The sequence below is a fragment of the Spinacia oleracea genome, chromosome 5 (assembly GCF_020520425.1).
Source record: "Spinacia oleracea cultivar Varoflay chromosome 5, BTI_SOV_V1, whole genome shotgun sequence".
NCBI lineage: Eukaryota > Viridiplantae > Streptophyta > Magnoliopsida > Caryophyllales > Amaranthaceae > Spinacia > Spinacia oleracea.
Window position 1 is genome coordinate 94,459,700 of NC_079491.1, and position 24,100 is coordinate 94,483,799.

Sequence of the window (24,100 nt, forward strand, 5' to 3'; positions counted from 1 at the left end):
TCACCCAATTCTTGGACGAACGTACTTGGGTACGTTGCTAAGTCTGAGTTGTTGGGCCTGAGGCCGTCTTTTAATGCTTTTCTTAGGTTGGTGCGTTTTCAGAAGGTAAAGGGAGCCGAAGGTTGGTTCCAATTGGCTAACAAGGGTGAGTATGAGATGGGTGGTTATGTGGACCGCGGACGAGGAGGCGGAGCTGAAGTTTAGTCGTTGGCAGTTGGAGCCCCGCTTTGCTGGGGGGAATGAGGAGTTGCCGGCCTTAACGGCACAGGAGTGGGATCAGATTGTTGTCCACTTTCAGGCTGAATCTGTGACGGTGCAGACTAAGAACTTGAACATTCCTAAATCCTGGCTCCCGTCATGTTCTCAGTTCAAAGATCCAGTGTTTCTGGCAGCGGTTGGTCTAGATCATGGGTTAGACCAAGGTATCGAGGAATTACTGCTTATTTGTGTTTGATATTATTTGCTAACTGACAAAGGTATAAAAACCTTTTTTGCAGCCGTTGCCATATCTAAGCTCCCGGCTCAGGAAAAAGGAGGAATCAGCACCAAAGAGTAGTTGACTCAAATGGTTGACCAGAAGCTGAAGGGGATCGTTGGAGGTGCCCCGGCAAAAGAAGTTGTTTATTTTTTTTATCTTTGGTATATGGCTCGACATTTTCCTTTATGTTACCTGTTCTGTTATTGCAGAAGGGCGAGAAGAGACAGGCCGGCCCGAAGCGCAAGGCCGAAGACAAGGACGCCTCTACTGCGGGGAAGCGTCCCAAGGTTAAGGCGGGAATCAGGCGTCCTAAGAAGGAGGACGTGGCTGAGAGGTCGGCTGATTCTCCTGTCGAGGTCGTTCCCATGCCCGTGACTCCTCTACGGCAGCATCCTCCTCCAGAGGGTTCGGCCAAGAAGGGGGACGCTAGAGGAGGAGCCGGGCCCAACAAGAGAGCTCCTTCGCTTACGCCGTTTGAGATCCTCGATGGTGAGGACGAGCAGCCAACGGCTCGGGCGGCCCTTGTAAACTCGTCTTTTTTTTGTGCAGCTTCTGGCAGGCAGGTGGCACTGGACGAGGAAATTCGCAACATTCCTCCGTCACGGCATTTCTCGTCCCGAGATAAGGCTAAGATCATCTCGTCGGTGATTAAGGCTGTGCCGAAAGAGTATGTGGAGCCGTTTCCTCCGGCGGCGGATGCGCAGTTTGGGGCCATACAGATTTTGGAGACGTCATATCTATCACTGCTTGTACTTTGTCAGGGTTGGCCTCAATTCCCCTTTCATCAATTAGGAATCCCAAGAACTTTCCAGCCGTTACCCCAAAGACATATTTCTTCGGATTCAGTCTCATCTGATATTTTCGGAGTGTCTCAAAAGTTTCTCTTAGATCAGCCAAGTGTTCTTCACGTTGCTTGCTTTTTACTATCATATCATCAATGTAGGCCTCAATGTTCCGTCCCAACTAATTAGAGAAGACAGTGTTGACTAGATGCTGAAATGTGGCCGGCGCATTCTTTAAGACAAACGGCATCACTTTGTAACAGTACAAGCCTTGCTCAGTAACAAATGACGTTTTCTCCTGATCATCTGGCCATAAAGGAATTTAGTGAAAACCAGAATAGGCATCCATGAAGGACATCATGGCATGACCAGCCGTCGATTCTACCAACCGGTCTATCTTGGGTAGAGGAAAGCTGTCTTTTGGGCAGGCCTTGTTTAGACCCGTGTAGTCCACACACATTCTCCAGGATCCATTAGGCTTCGGCACCAACACTACATTTGCTACCCAATCTGGATATTGACTTGGCCGTATGAACCCATCATCTAACAACTTCTGTACTTCCTCAGTTGCAGCTTTGTTTCTAGCCTCGCCATGATTTCTCTTCTTCTGACGAACAGGTTTCAAGGAATCATCCACGTTGCTTTTATGGACGGCTACACTTGGATCGATGCCCGGCATCTCCTCCACAATGAAAGAAAAGATGTCCCGGAACTCTCTCAAAAGGGTGACCAGTTGTGCCCCAAGCTGATTGTCAGGAGAGACCCCTACAGGCACCGTCCTATCAGGACGCGCTTCATCAAGGATGATTTCATAATGGCCACCTACCGGCTCAGGCCGTCTTGTCTCCATGTGGGACGTGGAAATGACAAAGTTTTCTTTCTTGACTTTATCTTCTATCTCGTCTAATTTTCTTTTTGAACCTGCTCTGGCTTCATCAGTCTTGCTGCCTCCCTAAGCCTCGGGACTTAGTGTAGTGAGATAACAATCTCTTGCTAGCTGCTGGTCGCCATGAATAGTGCCGACTTGGCCTTTATCACAGACATACTTCATAAGCATAAGATGAGTGACGACCACAGCTTTGGTCTAATTTAGAGTGGGACGGCCAAAGATGATATTGTAGGCAGTAAGGTCCTTCACAATCAGAAATCGGACGTTGAAGTTCCTACTTTGATGCCGACCTCCTACTCAGAGGGGCAGAGTGATGATTCCTTGGGGATGAATTATGCCGCCTCTGAATCCAATGATAGGGTAATGTATCTTTTCAATCGTCTTAGGGTCGTGTTCAAGACGATTCAGACAACCTGTACTGATAATATCTAACGAACTCCCCGTGTCTACTAAGATACGCCTTACTTTGAGGTTCGCTACCTTCAGTTCAATAACCAAGGGATCTTCATGAGGAGTGGCTATCTTGCCTCTGTCGGCTTCACAAATCTCTACTTTAGGGAAGTGATCCATTGGAGCTTTTCCTGACAACATTACCTGCCCCAACCGGCTTGCATAATCCTTTTGCCCTCTCATTGTTGGGCCCCCAGCGGCTAGGCCTCCAGAGATGACGGCTACACATTCTGGATCAGTGTCATTGCCATCACACCGATATGACGGTGAGTTACTTTTCTTTTAGAACTTTTTACCACTTCCCCCTGTGCTAGTGCTGAGATATGACTTCAGAAATCCTTTAGCGGCTAATCCATCAAGAGCTCTGCGCAGACTCTTGCAATCTTTTGTGTCATGGCCTACATCACAATAGAACTTACAATAAAGGGAGCTGTCCCGGGTTTCCACTGGCGACTTCATAGGGAACGGATGATCAATCTCATATCTACCGCTGACGTCAAGTAGTATAGTATAGAAGTCAGTGTTATATTCAAATCTCTCTTTATCGTAGGGTCGTCCTCTCTTCTGCCCTTAGGAGATGTTAGCCTGATACCCTTTCTTTTCAATAGCCCACGTCCCATTTGGACGGTTGGTCTTTTTATCTGTCTTGTCTTTGCGCTGAGGGTGGTCTGCAGTCTCAGTTCCCTTAGATTCCTTTGGGACGGAATAGATTTATGTGGCATGGATAAAGGATTCGGCCTCGTCCAGGGCATCTGCCATAGTTCTCACACTCTTCTTTACCAGGTCAAACTTGAAGGAACCCTTCTTAAGTCCCCTAAAAAAGTTGTCAAAGGCCACCCCATCAGGTAAATCCGGAATTTGCCCCGACTCCAAGTTGAAACGTCGCACATAGCTTCGTAAGGACTCGTCTGTTCCTTGTTGTATTCGGCCCAAATGCATGATCGTCTTCTTTCCCTCCTTATAAGCCATGAACCTTGCCGAAAACAACATCTCCAATTCTGCGTAAGTGTTGATCGTTCCGGCGGGCAACTTCTCAAACCATTTTGAGGCAACACCTTTCAGAGTGGACGGGAAGTATTTGCACCAAGTTGCATCAGTAGTCCCTTAGACATACATGTGGTGACGATAGGCCAAGAGGTGTACATTAGGATTAGAGGTGCCGTCATAGGCGTCAATAGCTGGTGGCTTCACCTTAGGCTCCTTGGGAGGGTTCATAATATCAGCACAAAATGGAGTGGTGTAGTCAAGGATGAGGTCGGCTACTCCCTGTTGAATATGGTATATTGGGTCTTGCCTTCTACTCTGGGATGTTCTACGCCGCTCGCTGTCCGCGCGACTGACATTGGTCCTGGTGAGACGGCGCGAAGGAGCAGCAAGGGATGAATCTTCCATAACAGGGGTGGAACCGGTGTCTGACAACTCAGTTTCTTGAGGCCTGTCTAGCTGGATGACTGGTACTCTTCTGGACGGTCCAGGTTCTGGCCGAGCAGTTGGTAAAACCCGACGCGGAGCCATAGGCTGGAAAGAAGTCCTAGTCTTGTCGAAACGTCTGCCACGCTCGTCATTTAGAGCTTGGTCTTGCCGCCAGACATTAGACCGAGTAAGTCCATTAAAGAATGGCATCCCCATCCCATGAGACTGAGAGCGGATGGTCTTGATCTCATCTTGAAGTGTGTCCATCTGCGCCTTAAATCCGGCCAGAATATCTTTGAGTTGACCAGCTGACACCGGCAGATCTGGGTTTTCCCATGACTGTATCGGCGTCGACCCTCAAGTTACCACCCGGAGGGAATGAAGGATGACCTCTCTCATCTTCGACCTGGACTTGCTCAGGTTGTGGTTCAGGAGGGGGATGAGGACGGCCGTCCTGCCCCACAGATTGGTTGCTTCTCTCGTCTCTCCCTCGAGGAGGGCGGTCACCATTCATTGTGGTCTCGTCAATTTCGTTTCGATTGATGGGCGCGTCTCCGAAGTGCTGGACATCTACCATGTTACCTTAACTCCCCACAGACGGCGCCAAATGTTGTGTGAGTTTTTCCAATGGTTGATGACGAGGAGGTATCCGGTTCCACGTAGAGTCGAGTCCAGTCCACGTCGGGGCGACTTTCCTGCAAACCAAGAATATTCCTGTAGGAATATTCCCTACGATGCTTAAGTAAGATTAGGGTTTTTATAAAGAAGTGCTTAGTTTAAAAAGAAAGCATTAACTATATGAAATTGAAGGGTGTTTATCTATCTAAGAACTTGTGTCAATTCCTTGGGAATGGAGTGTATTTATAGTCTCCCCCTTTTGGGGGGAAACCCTAGGAAGGTTTCACATGATTGGCTAGTTGACCATAATATGACAAGTGTCATTATCATAATATTCTCTATGGGCCATGGGCCTTTAAGAGGTTTTGTACATTTAACTCTGCCATACATCATCATTTGTTGACTCCTAGGTGGCTGTCAAGTAAGCATTTTTGCCTACTGGGATGTGCCACGTGTCGCGCTGTGATTCGGCCACGTAGGCGGGGTATGTTTACCCACATCAGTTATTATTTTCATAAACATCTTAGTATAGTTGGGGATTCAAATCATTCCAATGTTCTTTCACTACTACAAAAACACGTTTTCGTGTCACCTCTAAATTGCATTTAGTGTCGCCTATGGTGCGACTCTGAAGCTAGGGACTCTAAAACTTTTTGGTGTTTTGGAGTCGCCCCCTTGAGGCGACACGAATATTATTATACATGTCTCCTGTTATGGAAGAGGCGAAACTGAAGATATATTTTTCAAAAAAATTAATTTATTAATTAATCATTCCGAGTCGCATAATAAGAGGTGACACGAAAGGTACTAACCTTTAATGTCGTCTCTAATCTCTATAGGCGACACGAAAAATAATTTCCGGAATTATTTTATAAAATTTTTTAAATTATACGAGTCGCCTCTAAAGGTTATAGGCGACACGAAAAAATATTTTTCGGACATTTTTATTAAATTTGTTAATACTTTTCGCATCTAAAAATATTTTTTGGACATTTTTATTAAATTATTTTATTAAGCTAATTACCTTTAGAGTCGCCTCTTAATATTATAGGCGACACGAAAAGTATTTTCCGAATTATTTTTAAAATGTTTTTACCCTTTTTGAGTCGCCTATTATACCAAAAGGCGACACAGAAAGTATTATTTTATTTAAAAAAAATATAAGGAGTCGCATGTAATTATAGGAGGCAACACCTAAAGTGTGTATTATATTTTTAGTTTTTTTTTTTTTTGTTCTCGCTAATTTAAATTATTTCTACGTACGTAATAAATTCACAAAAATAATAAATAGAGCTGAGATTTGCAGAATTGCAAAAATATTTTTGTATTAATTTAAACAAGAAAGTTGGTTCAACAATTGTAAGTAATTGTATTCCAAAAAATACCTACAATTTGTTATAGTTTAATTTCTATCTCTGAAAACTAGAAAATTACTACAAACAACTACTAATAAAATATCTACTCCATTTTTTTCGAACATCATCGATATGATCTCCTCTTGAGTGTACGGGTTCGGAGAAAATTGTTAGGTTATGATACATATAAATGAATATAAATCATGCGGAAAAACCATAAAAGCCAGAATTCCAAATTAATTGCCACATAACAATTAGCATAATTTAGGATGCATACTCTTTGTAGCATGCCCTCTCTTGCTGCGCCCGAACCGAACAAGAACAAGTCTTTAGGACTCCAAACGTCGTCCCTCCATAGATAGTCCATAGCACGTCCGGATCCGCCTTAGGTTTAATTAACTAGAATTGCCCCAAAGGTAGTATGAAATTTCGGATTTTACAGCAATTAAAAGTCTGAGTTTTATGCCTAAAACTTGAGTGAATACTTGGAAAAGTCGTTGTAAATTGTGAACTATGATCATGTATTTATTGGGTATGGAATCGATATTAGAATCCTACTAGGAAACGAATTAACTAATCTGAATTTAAGTTAAATTCCATTAATTAATTATTTAGTAGATTTAGGAATTTAATCTTTAAACGAATCCTAATCGATTAAGGTTTCGTACGGAAGCACAAACACACACACGAGCATGGCCCGCATGCGAGCAGGCCACGCCCGCGCACACTCAAAGCCCGCAGCAGGCCTCGCAGCCTACGCGTGCTTGCTGCCTTATGCTCGCAGCCTTGGCGCGCTAGGCCTGGCCTTGCGTTGGGCCTAGCGTTGCCTTGGGCTGTTGTGACGCGCGCTGGGCTTGCTAGACGTGGGCTTGGCTTCGCGTTGGGCCTTCGTCAAGCAAGCTCGTCCGATGGTAATTCGTACGACGCACTTCCGATTGATTTCCCGATTGCGGAATTCATTTCCGATACGAACAATATTTAACATTTCCGATTCCGGAATTAATTTCCGTTTCGATCAAATATTTAATATTTCCGTTTCCGGAATTATTTGCCGATTCCGATAATATTTCCGATTCTAACAATATTTCCGTTTCCGGCAATATTTCCGATTCCGGCAATATTTCCATTTCCGATAATATATTCCGATACGTACCATGTTTCCGTTTCCGGCAACATCTACTACTTGGATAATATTTATGTTTTCGATACGATCCATATTCCCGTTTCCGGCAATATCATCGTTTCCGGAGTATTCTTTATTTGCCTTTTGACGATCTCAGTTCCCACTGGAACCAAGATCCGTCGATTCCGAATATCCATAGATGGAGTATTTAATGCCATTAAATACTTGATCCTACGTACTTGATCCATAGATGGAGTATCCATAGTGGAATATCCAAGTTTACGTACTATTTGTGTGACCCTACGGGTTCAGTCAAGAGTAAGCTGTGGATTAATATCATTAATTCCACTTGAATTGAAGCGGCCTCTAGCTAGGCATACAGTTCACTTGATCTCACTGAATTATTAACTTGAATAATTAACACTGAACCGCATTTATTACACTTACCATTAAATGCATACTTGGACCAAGGGCATTATTTCCTTCAGTCTCCCACTTGTCCTTAGGGACAAGTGTACATTTCCTAATTCCTTTGTCACTCGATGCTTGCTCTTGAACATAAGGTAAGAGTTGTCATCCTTATTATGTCCAGAGGTGTTTCTCGGTTTCAGAGTTCAACGGATCAAATAAACAGATAATCATAACCTATGATTCATATGAGCACGGCCATGCATTTTACAGTTTCTAGCTCTGCGAGTGGCCTTGTACAACTTTTAGCATCTCATCCCGATTTATGGGAGGACAAACCCAATCTTGCGATCTTGAGATTAGACTTCGTTTGATAGGTGATTACCCGAGTGTTGCATTTATAGCCTCCTTTTACGGTGCAACGGTTGACAACGTCAAAGTAAGCAGTTCTCAAACAAGTAATCTCAAATCACTCAGGTATTGAGGATTAGTGTCTAATAATTTTAATGAAATTTACTTATGACAGATTTTCATCTCTTACAGTAAAGTTTTATAGGTCTGTCCGATACTAGTCTTCCCAAAGTAAGTATCTATGCAAATGATTGCGACATTGCCATGTCCACATAGTTCAAGAAACAGAACTACTAGTCATCTTGCATTCTAATCGTCTAACGTTTTCTATGCGTCCAATTTTATAGAAAACTTTGACTAGGGACCATTTTCAACTTTTGACATTCAAGTTCATTTGATAGACATTTCTTAGTCACAGGACTAGTCCTGACATTCTATCTTGAATATATCGTCAAATTGAAGGGACTCATCATTTAATACTAAACCAAGATTAAATGGAATATGAAAATACATTTCATATATGATAAATGTTCAACCCCAATGTTTTACAACCATGGGCCTCTAACCCATCTTTAAAACAATTAATGGAATTCAAAGCTATGCTTGATTTCCAGTGCTACAATGTGATTGTTGCTTCTCACTTGTTGCATAGGTTTAGTTATCATGCTTTGCAAATCTTTAATATCCTCTTCATCGAATGTTCTTCGAGATAGGATGATAAGATCTTTTGAGTATGTTTATTTTGTGATCTAGCCTTTCTTGCTACAATAGTGGTTCTACACATTTCGCATTGAAGAACCATCAAGTCAGCAGACATGTGATTCACCCAAGTTCAGAGAAGAACTCTTTAACGTAAACAACCCTATTTTATTGCTTCTTAGGCAATAAGTACTTTTACTTTATTTGTATAGGTTGCTAGTGATGCTTTGTTTGGATTTACTTATCCAAGCAGTTCACAGATGTGTGGAAGACTTTCCATCTGTATCTCAGAACATAGAAATTAATATTTAATTTCCCACGCAACAACTCATGGTCTTCAATCCATGTTCCCATTTCAAAACACGATGCTCTATAGCTCGTCCTTGCCAATGGTTAACTCCAAAGGAATCTTGCTTGATCCTTTGCCAGAGTTTATGCGTGTAGCATCAATATTTAGCATATCTTTATTTCCTTGAATCAAGAACTTTTCTTATATACCTTTTCAAGTACCATAAGTTTTTCTTGATCTCAATCTAGTTGATCTTCACTTAGATCAATTAGAGATTGGTATATGTTCGTCATGCCTAAAGTTATACGATACATTTTTGGCAATCCTTATATTATATCATACATGATAGATTCTTTTGCAGAATAATTCCCAATTGAATTCTATTCATGTAACTTTAGCTCATCTAGTTTCAGTAGATACTAAATCCAGCTAAATTCATTGACATATAATATAGGTTAAGAATCTCACTTAGATCCTTTGATGTTTAACTTAGTAAATGCTTATACATAGTTCAAACATCCTTTACTTAGATTTATTCATGTGGGTCGAATGTCTCCAATGGAGTCTTTCGTGTTTGATTTATTAAATGCCATTACTTAATCCAAAACAATATTATAAGATCTTTGTAAATAGATCTTAATACCCAGTATGTACTAAGTTTCGCCATGGTCCATCATTGATGAATAATTTCAAATCTAAGTGATTAGCATTTGAATGTTATTTCACAATAGAGAGATATGTGTGCGATACATATAGGACCAATTAAGTTTTACGTACTCCCACTAAACTTCTTATATATCTATAAGAATCATGTACATTTTATGAAACTAAAATACTTATTAGCTTCACTAAAATACAGTTCTAATTCCCAATTTCTTGCTTAAATCTGTACTTAGATTTCATAAGCTAGCTTTCCTTTTCAAGTATTTATTCGGATCCACAAATCCTATGACATGCCATGTACATAGTTTCTTCCAACATTTGATTGAGGAATACGTTTTGTCATCCAATTGTCATATGTACCAATATGCATTCTATAGACTTGAGCATTACGATTATGCATGAGGTTTCAACACAATCCACGCCGTGAATTTGCCTGTAACCTTTAGCAACTAATCTAGCTTTGTGTGTGAACACAATTCCATGTTTGATGGTTTTTATCCTTAAAACCAATTTGCAACCAGTTGGTGTAAACCATTCTTGCAAATCAACAAAATTTCAATTTTGTCATCAAAACATTGGTTATGTTTTATGGCCTTTAACCATCTAAAACATTTGAGTCTATATATGGCCTCTAACCATTTTAGGGAATCTAGGTTTCGTCGTAGCTTTCTTACAAGTTCACAAACTCATTAATCTACATGATAATAGTTTGACTGTAAGTTGTAGGTTTCTTCACTATCTAATAGAAGAATCTCATAGCTTCAGTGACCTGAACTCCATGTTTCTTCACTTTATATAGAAGAATCTCATAGTTTCAGTGACTTGAACTCTATGCCTACTTGGGTATAGAACATCAAATAAATAGAATATCAACAGACACTTTGAAAGTCCTTTGAATATTCTGTTCTCCTTGAAGCACTTTGTAAAGTCTTCTAAGAGATGTCTATTCTTTAAAGGCACTTCTAAAGTCCTTAAAGATTAAGTGTTCGGATTATCTGAAGAACTTCTAAAAGGCCTCCGGAATGTCCGTCTATGTTTGTTGTTCGCCTCGAAGACTTTCGAGGTCTATTTTCTCCCACTTGTCATTTTGGAAACGAATCTCCAAAAGGACCTTATTTCGAGCAAACAAACATTATGTTCTCAGAAATTCGTGGTAGAAACAATACCCTTGTATCTCATTTTAATAAATCACAATGAAACATATATCTATACTTGGTCCTTAGTTTGTTGAATAACAAACACTAAGCTCCCACTGAGTTTAGCAACTCTTTAGATATATAATTATTGAAAAGTTATTCTGAAATTACTTTTCAATAGCTTTGACGAATTTGGTTTAGTTTGGTGGTAGTTGAGCATTTTGTTTTAGAAATCATAGGAAAAGTCTTTATGATTCATCATTGATCGAATCAAGTACTAATTGACTTCGATCATTCCAACTTAGATATGTCATATCTTATGGAGCTCGATCGTGAAATTATAAACACAATCATTGATGATCATTCTTGACTTAAGTAATCATCGACATGATCTAACCTAGATCTTTATGATTTCTTGCCAAGTGGGTTTTATACTTCTGAATCTTTGAACTAGCCAAACATATTCAAACTTATATCACATTTGAGTAAATAAACCTATATTCACTCAAGTTCATGTGAAATAATAAAGTCATAAAATCTTTCTTTAGCTTTGAACTCTATTGTCTAGGCGTTCTAACAATAGTTCATATCCTTTGTTACTTTCAACAAGTAAGACTAGCTTGTCTTGAATTGATCTAGAAATCAATCAACTTTCAAAATTCCATCAAAATAGGGCTTTTGAATGTTAACTTGTTGACATGGTCTAACCTAGTAAAGTTCTTATTGTTAAAGAGTTGTTTGTTTTAATCAAGCATACATGACTCAACCCGTAAATGACCATTTCATTCAAATAAACAAACAAACATTGTTTTTGTTTTTCTTGAATGTGAGTCTTTCTGTGTTTGAAGCTGAAATTTAGGTATGCTGATTATGGAACATAATAGCCATTACGTTCCAGCCTTAAAAGGACTTAAAACAAACTAGATGACCCTATAACTAATGTAGCATTGCCATGCTTTATTTCCCACTTGTAGGCCATTTGTGTAGCCTAGCTTCCATTGTTTGAGTTATTACCGAAGTAAGAACCTCAAGCGGTATATGATACCAAGGAAGTTTGATTGCTAGGTCACTTCTCTTTAAACATAAAATTTTAGGTAGGAACGGAATCGTAAATTCCTTTTATTTGTTCCTTGTTTTCCTATTTCTTGTACCCTTTCTTATAGTCTTAAGAATTGACTTCTCTTGTGTTGACTTTTATACTTTGTTAGACATGTCCAATGTCACTCCAACAAAATTCATACATTTATGTTGAATATTCCTTTTCAACTAGATGATCTTACCAGAAGCTTCTACAGTTCTCTAAGCATCGATCTATTCGAATGTCTAGGGACTAGACTCATTCGAGAATTAAATGGACAAAGATATTAGGTTGTTAACCATTGGTAAAGCTGAGCGTTTAAACTCAATGATTTATGATCTCAAAACTACATTGTATTTTGAATTCACAAGCACCAATCGGTTTGCCATTCGACTTTGATACTCGAAAACAACCATAAATGTCGCTAAAAGAAACGTACATTTTAAATTGCTCATTTTCTCTTATTTCCGTGAATCGTTCTTGGACTCACTACCAATCGAGGAAATTTATTGTTACCTTTCTAAAACGTTTTACTGCAATGCAAGATATTTAACTATAAACAATAATTAAAACATACATTGAAGCATGAAAAGTCTAAACATTTATCATGAGTAATAACTTGAAAATTAAAGCAATCATGCAATTTAAACAAGTTATTGGCATTTTATTCGATTTTCTTGTTCCGGCAGGTGTGAATAAAATGATTCCAAGTCCCTTAAATCATTGAAGAATTAAGCACATTATGTATTTAGACTCAATTCTAAAATAGTTTAGGTAAGCAATGCATTGCTAATAGTCTAGAAACTACTCTTGGTTGATAGGTACGTCTAAGAACTTATTAGGTAAACCTATCTCATTTGCCACGACATAAAAGGACCCCTTACGTATATCGTTGAGTTTCACCAAAACTAACATGTACTCACAATTATTTGTGTACCTTACCCCTTTAGGATCAATAAGTAACACCTCGCTAAGGCGGAAAACTATTACTAAGATTGATGTAAAGGTTTATCCAAGTAAGTATTATTTTGGCATGGCACCTTTTAACTCAATTTTTTTTAAAAGTTTGGAACTTAAGGCTCTTACTACGTTGGTTAGGTTTTAAGTGAACTAAAATCCTTAATCATGCAACATAATGAAGCCATAATCTCATGCATAATTAAGACAAATTTAAAGCAATAAATAACTTAAAACATGCATAAGATATAAATGTGATCTAGTATGGCCCGACTTCATCGTGAAGCTTCAACTTCAAAGTCCGTCTTGAAAATGGATTGGAAACTCCGTCTTGAATTTCACCATGGGAGGCTCCATTTTCTTCAAATAGGATAAGCTATAATTAAACTAATTACAACTATTTGATGGTACGCAGACCATCTTTAAATTAAAAAAAAAACTTTGGTGCAGTAGACCAATTTTACATTCAAATTAATGGTACGCAGACCATATTTACTATCCTATTTGTGCCATACTAGTCACTTTTCAATAACTTGCAAAACAATACATATACAATATATACCATTCACCCATTCATTATCATGAATGACCCACATAGCTGGTTAGTAGAACATATTATGCATCACATAAACATTTGCAGCAATTAATCAAGGGTTCCAATAATCTACCAATTATTCAATCCTTATTAATTCTAATCAAGTTGTTTTAACCTTAAAGGAATGTAGACCTAATCAAGAGTTTATGGCTAAAGGCCCCATTTAAACCAATAAATTTACATGCTTTACTAACTTTTAACATAAAATTGTATTTCCTAGTCTCTCCGGAAACATACAAATTTAATTATTAAAGCTCATATAAATTTATAATTGAATCCTTTAATTTATTTTCAGTTGAATTAAATAAATGAATTTAAATTTATTCAAGGTTTTAATTTTAGTAAAATAATTAGTATAAATTAGAATTTATAATAATTAGATTATTCAAAATTAAATTCCGAGAAAACAATTTAAATTACAAATTTTAAAGTTAATTAAAATCGTTTCTGAACTTAAAATTCAAAATTAAATTCAAAACGCATCAATCGTAACAAGACGAGGCACTTGGGCTTGCGCCTAAGCCCCATCGAGTCACGAGGCAGCAGCGCCCCATCGATTGATCGCACGACAATGCACGAGCAAGCCACACGCATCGCAGCCAGCCCAGGCCACGCTGCGCGCAGCCTGCCTCACTCGACACGTCTGGTCTCTTCGTTGGGCGAGGCAGCGCGCGCTGTGGCGCAGCACCCATCGCTGCCCACACGCGTCTGCTCGCTCGGCTCATGCCTTGCCCCATCGCCCATCGCACAGCACACACACCCAACACCATTGCCTCGCGCGCGCGCCATTGCTTGTTGCTCGCTGCATTCGTACCGCATGGGCGACGAGCTCCTTTGCTCGTCGTCGCATGCCCGCACTATACAACACCCCTTAAGAGTAACACGTAGCGTCCTTTGCTTTTTGCGTGCAACATTCATGAGCGAATTTCATAAAAATTAAAACTTTTTAATTCAAATTTATTGACAAATTAATAAAACATATTAATTTCATAAATTTTAGGGCGAAAAATCGAAAATTTATTAATCAATTAATTTCCGATTATCATAGATTCAAATCTAGGTCATGAAAATATAAAATTTATCAAAAATTAACGATTTTTATGGTGGTTTTTAATCATGGATACCTAATTAAATCGTCAATTAATTATGAAAATCAAATCAATTCTAAAGTATTCGAATTTCAACAAATTAATTACAATTACAAATTAGGTTGTATAATTAACAAGCTTAGGCACTTAAATTTGTTAAACATATATAGTAGGTCAATCAAAAATTCAAGATTTAACAACAAGAAGCGCAAATATTTATTTTAACATCTTAAAATTACAAACTTTGCGTTCGAAAAACTAAAACCTCCGAAAACTCATAGTTAGGCTTCGAATTTGGGAATTCTGGGTTTGGCCGAAAATATTAATTTTGTCAAAATTTTAGAATGCCTTTTACATGCAGAATTGACACAAAAATCACTCGATTTCGTTGAGTAACGAAGAAACTGCTGAAAAACTGCGAACATATAATTAAATAATCGCAAATTTGCAATTAATTACAATTACGAAATTAATCACCCCTCTTAATTCCTTGCAAATTTATAAAATTTAACCATGTTAAGCAATTATTATGGAATTAATTAGAGGCTCGTGATACCACTGTTAGGTTATGATACATATAAATGAATATAAATCATGCGGAAAAACCATAAAAGCCAGTATTCCAAATTAATTGCCCCATAACAATTAGCATAATTTAGGATGCATACTCTTTGTAGCGTGCCCTCCCTTGCTGCGCCCAAACCGAACAAGAACAAGTCTTTAGGACTCCAAACGCCGTCCCTCCGTAGATAATCCACAACACATCCGGATCCGCCTTAGGTTTAATTAACTAGAATTGCCCCAAAGGTAGTATGAAATTTCGGATTTTACAGCAATTAAAAGTCTGAGTTTTATGCCTAAAACTTGAGTGAATACTTGGAAAACTCGTTGTAAATTGTGAACTATGATCACGTATTTATAGGGTATGGAATCGGGTATTAGAATCCTACTAGGAAACGAATTAACTAATCTGAATTTAACTTAAATTCCATTAATTAATTATCTAGTAGATTTAGGAATTTAATTTTTAAACGAATCCTAATCGATTAAGGTTTCGTACGCAAGCACAAACACACACACGAGCATAGCCCGCATGCGAGCAGGCCACGCCCGCACACACGCAAAGCCCGCAGCAGGCCTCGCAGCCCACGCGTGCTCGCTGCCATGTGCTCGCATCCTTGGCGCGATGGGCCTGGGGTTGCCTTGGGCTGCTGTGACGCGCGCTTGGCTTGTTGGACGTGGGCCTGGCTTCGCGATGGGCCTTAATCTAGCAAGCTCGTCCGATGCTAATTCGTACGACGCGCTGCCGATTAATTTCCCGAGTCCGGAATTCATTTCCGATACGAACAATATTTAACATTTCCGATTCCGGAATTAATTTCCGTTTCGAACAAATATTTAATATTTCCGTTTCCGGAATTATTTTCCGATTCCGGTAATATTTCCGATTCTGACAATATTTTCGTTTCCGGCAATATTTCCGATTCCGGCAATATTTCCATTTCCGATAATATTTTCCGATACGTACCATGTTTCCGTTTCCGGAAACATCTACGACTTGGATAATATTTATATTTCCGATACGATCCATATTTCCGTTTCCGGCAATATCATCGTTTCCGGAGTATTCTTTATTTGCCTTTTGACAATCTCAGCTCCCACTGGAACCAAGATTCGTCGATTCCGAATATCCATAGATGGAGTATTTAATGCCATTAAATACTTGATCCGTTGACGTACTATTGTTGTGACCCTACGGGTTCAGTCAAGAGTATGCTGTGGATTAATATCATTAATTCCACTTGAACTGAAGCGGCCTCTAGCTAGGCATACAGTTCACTTGATCTCACTGAATTACTAACTTGAATAATTAACACTGAACCTCATTTATTAGACTTACCATTAAATGCATACTTGGACCAAGGGCATTATTTCCTTCAAAAATATCTGTATTTCAATAAAATAATGTAGTAATTAGTCAAGTTTGGATAAAAGCTAGCGCATATATAGTAACAACTGAAATAAAATAATAACAAAAATACATGTACACGTACCTCTTCCACATTACTAATACTTTGTAATCCAAGTAAAACTTTTTGATACATGAACTTCATGACATAATAGCCACATTCAAGAATTTCCGGTTCGTGAGAACACTAAGATACAAATATAATACACATTAAATTAAAGAATAACATATATATGAATAAATTACGACAAAAATAATAATCAAACTAATTAAATCTTAGTATAATTTCTTTCCATCTTAAAAAATTTCGAGATCCTTTGTTGTTGGCTTGCCAAGTCGGATAACTCCTAAACATGAGAATAATTTGTTACCAACAATAGGTAATTTAACATATAAGAACAATTTGTGCAAATTACAGTAGGTAATTTAACAGTAGTGCAAATTCCATGTTTTTACAGTAGTGAAAGGACACTGCAACTCTGTTGTGCAAATTGGCAGTTCTGAGGATTTTCTGGTTCCAACTTAATGATATTTGCTGCATAACACATTGTGTTAAACCATGTTTTTGTATAAGAAGTAATAGATATTGATGAAGAATATGGATTGTTTCTGAATGCCTCAACTCATGGGTAGTGATTTTGTAGTTTATAGTAATTTGTCTCTAAATAGCCACACCTACAAACGGACATTATTTCATTTTCCGCTCATTCATATGGATTCTGCTCACTTTCCCTTTAAATATTAAGAGGGCTAGGTTGGGAAAGAACCACTACATATATTACGACCTAACTAGTTTATTTATTCTCTCTGTTTTTTTTATTCTTCCTAGTGTTGTGAAATCTTTGATGTCAATTGCTAAATATTGCACTTCTAAACTAAATTCTGCAGGCAATGTCATCTGACAGTTGATATCTTCAAAATATTTATCCTGTAATTCCTGTTGTGAAGATACAGTTGGAGAACGATGAAGTGATTTCCTAGTTAATTCCCTGAACTTCAACATTCAAAAGAAATCTTTAAATTCTCTTATCTTTGATTCAAGTTCATCCACTAAAGACTATTGAAACGTCAATGACTTAGCTCCTAAGAATAAACCCAAAGCTTTTCTAGCAACAATAAGATGCAAAAGGACCATTAAAATGCAAGACAACTACTAAAGGCATGGCCCATGTAAACTTTCAAATAGTTGAACATAGTAGGACGTGTCTCCATGTAAAGGAGTTAATCCCACCTCCCCCTCCCCTTTTGGTGCAGTGTTTCAACAGTTATCCCACAAGTCGGACAACAAAGCTAACATTCAGATTATAGTCAACATCAAAAAAGCAGTAAAATGACAGGAATATCACAGCAGTAAAACCCGTTTAAGAAAGAGAACAGAGAAGTTTATTCTAATCTAAAACTTACAAAGATATATGTCCTTTTACTTACACACTCTCTAATCCAACTCCTGCTGAAGCGAACAAGAAAGCTTCTCCTCTTTAAAAGCAAACTAGTATCAACATCCGATGAGATCTTCACAAAAAAATATCCATTTTCAAATGATATTTTGCAAAAGAAAAAATTTATATTTACGATATTGAGCACAATAACAACTTAGAACACTTACTTTTGATGGAAGGGCATGAGTATAAATTGCTTCTTACTTTGCTTGGATATTGAATAAGTCAAATAGCTTGTAACCGTCGAAGTTCGACGTGTTACCATAGAAGGCCTTTTCGGACAAAAAAAACCGATCTCACCCTGGGTTTTGTTCATCTTGCAATGGTTTTGCAAAAATCTACACCAATTGTATATTAATAGTTATTATTCTACGTGGATACCGGTGTTTAATAAAGTTATAAATATATATATTTACCTTATCCAAATATGTACACATGATGTACTTAGATAGCTCATGTTAAGCAAATTCTTGAGATCTTCACCGACGACATAAGCATTGAAACTTTCTTGCGCGGGATTAAAAAATACGTCATCTTCAAAATCAACATCAATAGTGAAGTTACACTCTATATTTTTTTACAGGTTGTACAACACCTTACAACTTGGGGGCAACGCCAAGTAGGTGGCAATACTAACAAGAAAAATTGGGATGCCTTTATCATCATTCCCCTTGTCACGACATCTAACTGCTGACCCAAGGTCATTACCCTCATGCTTTTTTTCAATCTTATTCTTTGCAGGTGCTTGGTTGACTTTCTAATTTTTCAAGAAAAAAATAGAAAATTAAACAAATTATCAGTGTAGTATATATGCATTATGAGTGTAGCATATATGTATTATGGTCGTTTATGAATTAAGTTTGAAAGTTACCTCATTTGACAATTTGACTTGTTTTTAGGCCATTTAGCCCAACTTCCTTCTACTTGATCCTCTAGTACATCATGTCCAAAAAAGGGTAAAGGTAGAGGTGTATGTTGATCCTCTCCATCAAGTACATGAATGATAGTGACTTTTTCATGATCTGCGAGCAATGGGACATTATGAACAAGCTCCCTTGGTTGACTTTGGCATAATATCCCTGTTGCCACATTTCGATAATCAAGATTATCATCAAGGACCATAAGTGAAGGAAATAATGCCCTTGGTCCAAGTATGCATTCAATGCTAAGTCTAATAAATGCGGTTCAGTATTAATTAATTATGCAAGTTAATAATTCAATGAGATCAAGTGAACTGTATGCCTAGCTAGAGGCCGCTTCAGTTCAAGTGAAATTAATAATATTAATCCACAGCTTACTCTTGACTGAACCCGTAGGGTCACACAAATAGTACGTGAACGGATCAAGTATTTAAGTGAATTAAATACTCCATTTATGGATATTCGGAATCAACGTATCTCGATTCCAGTGGGAGCTGAAATCGTCAAAAGGCAAATTATGAATACTCTGGAAACGATGATGTTGACGGAAACGGAAATATGGATCGTAACGGAAATATAAATATTATCCAAGTCGTAGATGTTGCCGGAAATGGAAACATGGTACATATCGGAAAATATTATTGGAAATGGAAATATTACCGGAATCGGAAATATTGCCGGAAACGGAAATATTGCCGGAATCGAAAATATTAACGGAATCGGAAATATTAAATATTTTTTGAAACGGAAATTAATTCCGGAATCGGAAATATTAAATATTGTTCGAATCGGAAATGAATTCCGAAATCGGAAAACGAACCGGAAGTGCGACGTACGAAATAAACATCGGACGAGCTTGCTAGACGCAAGGCCCATCACGAAGCTAGGCCCGCGCCTAGCAAAGCCCGCGCAACAGCGAGTAGCAGCAGCCCAGCCGCACCGAGCAAGGCAGGCCCAGCCAAGCACGAAGCAAAGCCAGGCCCAGCCAAGGCAAGGCAAGCAAGTGGCAGCGCCCTTGCATTGGCCGCGTGCCAGCGCTGCTGGGCCGAGCCGCGCGCGCGCACAACGCCCCTCGTGGGCTGCTCATGTTTGTGTGTTGTGATCGTGCATGCTACGAATCCTTAGATGCTTAGAATTTGTCCGGTTAGTTGTTTTCCTAAATCCACTAGTGTTAGTCGTTTAATTAAACACTAAAATACAAAGGATTAATTTTAATAGAATTCTAATTGAATTAGTAAATTGAATCCTAGTGGATATCTAAGTCCGATAATTCCTCCCTATAAATAGGTGATACATAATCACAATTTATAACATATAATCTCAATTATTCATATAGTTTTAAGATTAAACTAAGCTTAATAATTTGCCAAATAATTAAGTTCGAATAACATAAAACCTTAGACTGCTATATTCTAGTTATTTGAATCTAAGGCGCATCCGAACGTGTTGTGGTCTATCTACGGAGGGACGACACTTGGAGTCCTAAACTTGTTCTTGTTCGGTATGGGAGCAGCTAGGGAAGGCACGCGTCACATGTATGTATCCTAAATTATGCTAATTGACTATATGGCAATTAATTTGGATTCCTGGCTTTATGGTTTTTCCGCATGAAATATATGTTTTATATTTGTCATAACTTAACAGTGGTATACGCTGTATGCTACGTGCACGTGGGTGGAGAGGCGAGAAGCAAGGCAGCGAGCACACATGGCCGCGAGCGCTAGTAGCGAGAGCTGGCTCGACCAGCGAGCGTTGCCCAGCCCAACGAGGGATGCCTCGCCACAGCGAGCGAGCGTGGTGCGTGCAGGCGTGGCTTGCTCGGCTTGCTGCGCCTGCGCGTGGATGCCCGTGTCTTGCAGTACGATCAATCAAGTGGCAGCCCATGGGGTGCTCCTGCTACATGGGCTCGACGAGGCATGGGCGCAGCCTCATGGCCTTGTCTTAGCCCGATTGGTTCGTTTTAATTTTAATTTTTCAGTTGAAAACGATTTTAATTAAATTTAAATTCGTAATTTAATTTTTTCTTCGGAATTTAATTTTGAATAATTTAATTATTATAAATTTATTTATAACAATTATTTTACTAAAATTAAAACCTTGATAAAATTTAATTTAATTAATTAAATCAACTGAAAATAAATTAGAGGATTTAAATAATATTATATGAGCTTTAAATTTTAATTAAATTTGTAAGTTTCCGGTTGGACTAGGAAATACAATTTTATGTTTAAAATTCGTAAAGCATGTAAATTTCTTGGTTTTAGTGGGAGCATTTTAGTCATAAACTCTTGATTAGGTCTACATTCCTTTAAGGATAAAACAACTCGGTTAGAATTAATAAGGATTGAGTAATTTGTAGATTATTAGAAGCCTTGATTAATTGCTGCAAATATTTATGTGATGCATAATATGTTCTACTAACCAGCTATGTGGGCCATTCATTGATAAATGAATGGGTGAATGGTATATTGTAAATGTACTGTTTTGCAGGTTATGGAAAGTGACTAGTATGGCCCAGATAGGATAGAAAATATGGTCTGCGTACCATTAATTTGAATGTAAAATTGGTCTAATGCACCAAAGTTTTTAATTTAAATATGGTCTGCGTACCATCAAATAGTTGTAATTAGTTTCAATTATAGCATATCCTATTTGAAGAAAATGGCGCCTCCCATGGTGAAATTCAAGACGGAGTTTCCAATCCATTTTCAAGACGGAGTTTGAAGTTGAAGCTTCAAAATGAAGTCGGGCCATACTAGATCACATTTATATCTTATGCATGCTTTAAGTTATTTATTGCTTTAAATATGTCTTAATTATGCATCAGATTGTGGCTTGATTATGTTGCATAATTAAAGACTTAAGTTCCAAACTTTAAACATTGAGTTAAAGGTGCCATGCCAAAATAACATTTTACATCAATCTTAGTAATAGTTTTTCGCCATAGCGAGGTGTTACTTATTGATCCTAAAGGGGTAAGGTACACAAATAATTGTGAGTACATGTTAGTTTTGGTAAAACTCAACGATATAAGTAAGGATTCCTTTTATGTCGTGGCAAAACAGATAGGTTTACATAATAAGACCTTAGACGTACCTATCAACCAAGAGTAGTTTCTAGACTATTAGCAAAGGATTTGCTTACCTAAAATATTTTAGAATTGAGTCTAAATACATTATGTGCTTAATTCTTCAATGATTTAAGGATCTTGGAATCATTTTATTCACACCTGCCGGAACACATAACTTGAACAAAATGCTTAATAAATATTGAATTATGCATACATGCTAGAATTTAAGTTTATTAAGAGAAACTGTGAATGGTTATTTATTTGTTTATTCTTTTTCGATTGTAGTTTTCTATGGCAAACAACAATAAAAACATCATCATGGGTTCTAAGCTTATGATCAAGCTGAACCTAATAAATTTTCTTGAATGGGAAGCTAAGCTGGGTGAAATAGTGAGACTCAATGGATTTGAGTATGTACTGTTCCATCCCATGCCAAGCTACTATGCCAGAGACATGGCCCCTGAAAGACATGCCGCCTGTGAAGGAAATAATGCCCTTGGTCCAAGTATGCATTCTATGTTAAGTCTAATAAATGCGGTTCAGTATTAATTAACAAGTTAATAATTCAGTGAGATCAAGTGAGCTGAATGCCTAGCTAGAGGCCGCTTTAGTTCAAGTGGAATTAATGATATTAATCCACAGCTTACTCTTGACTGAACCCGTAGGGTCACAAAAATAGTACGTAAACGGATCAAGTATTTAATAGCATTAAATACTCCATCTATGAATATTCGGAACCGACGGATCTTGGTTTCAGTGGGAGCTAAGATCGTCACAGGCAAGGAATGAATACTCCGGAAACGATGATATTGCCGGAAACGGAAATATGGATCGTATCGGAAATATAAATATTATCCAAGTCGTAGATGTTGCCGGAAACGGAAACATGGTACGTGTCGGAAAATATTATCGGAAATGGAAATATTGCCAGAATCGGAAATATTGCCGGAAACGGAAATATTGTCAGAATCGGAAATGTTACCGGAATCGGAAAATAATTCCGGAAACGGAAATATTAAATATTTGTTCGAAACGGAAATTAATTCCGGAATCGGAAATATTAAATATTGTTCGTATCGGAAATGAATTCCGGAATCGGAAAATTTAATCGGAAGCGCATCGTACGAATAAGCATCGGACGAGGCCTGCCGGACGAGGCCCAGCACGAAGCCAGGCCATCGCCCAGCAAGCCAAGCGCGCCGCACAAACAGCCACGCCAGGCCCAGCGCAAGGCCAGGCCCAGCAGGCTGCGCGCAGCGCGCAGCGCGCACAGCGCGCACAGCACGCGCAGCGCACAGCGCGCACAGCACGCGCAGCGCGCAGCGCGCGCGGGCGCTGAGTGGGCTGCTGCTCGCGCGCACGCATGGGGCCCATCGTGGCTGCCGTGCGTGTGTGTGCAAGTGTTTGTGTTCGTGCACGTTTCCTAAAACATGCAGAGTTCGGTTAATGATTAAATTCCTAATTCTATTTGATAAATTAATTAAATTAGAGTTCTTGTAGGATTCTAGGTTTAATTAATTTGTATCTGAATAGGATTTCGATTCCCTTTCCATACCGCTATAAATATGAGGCTAGGGCTCACAATTTATAACACAAGTTTCAAAGTATTCAAAGTGAGTTTTTGAGAGAAAAAAATTCAGTCACACATTTGCCTATAAAGTGCCGAAAATAATAGTACCTTAAGGGCGATTCTAGTTGGTCAATCTTAAGGCGGATCCGGACGTGCTGTGGACTATCTACGGAGGGACGACACTTGGAGTCCTAAAGACTTGTTCTTGTTCGGTTCGGGCGCAGCTAGGGAAGGCACGCAACAAAGAGTATGCATCTAATCTATGCTAAATGATTATGTGTAAATAATATGTTTTCCTGGGTTTATGGTTTTTCCGCATGATTTATGAATTGTCATATGTATCATAACCTAAAAGTGGTATCACGAGCCCCTTATTATTTTCATAATCTAAATTGCATGAACATGGTTAAATATTACAAATTTGCAAGAATTAAAAGGGGTGATTAATTTTCGTAATTGTTAATTAATTGCAAATTGCGTTTATTTAATTATACGTACGCAGTTTTTCGGCAGTTTCTTCGTTACTCATCCGAATTGAGTGATTTTTGTGTCAATTCCGCATGTAAAAGGCATTCTAAAATTTTGACAAAAATAATATTTTTCTGCCGAACCCAGAATTCTCAAATTCGAAGCCTAACTATGACTTTTCGAAGGTTTTAGTTTTTCGAATGCAAAATTTCGTAAATTTAAGATGTTAAATTAAATATTTGCGATTCTTGTTGATAAATCTTGAATTTTTGATTGACCTACTGCATATGTT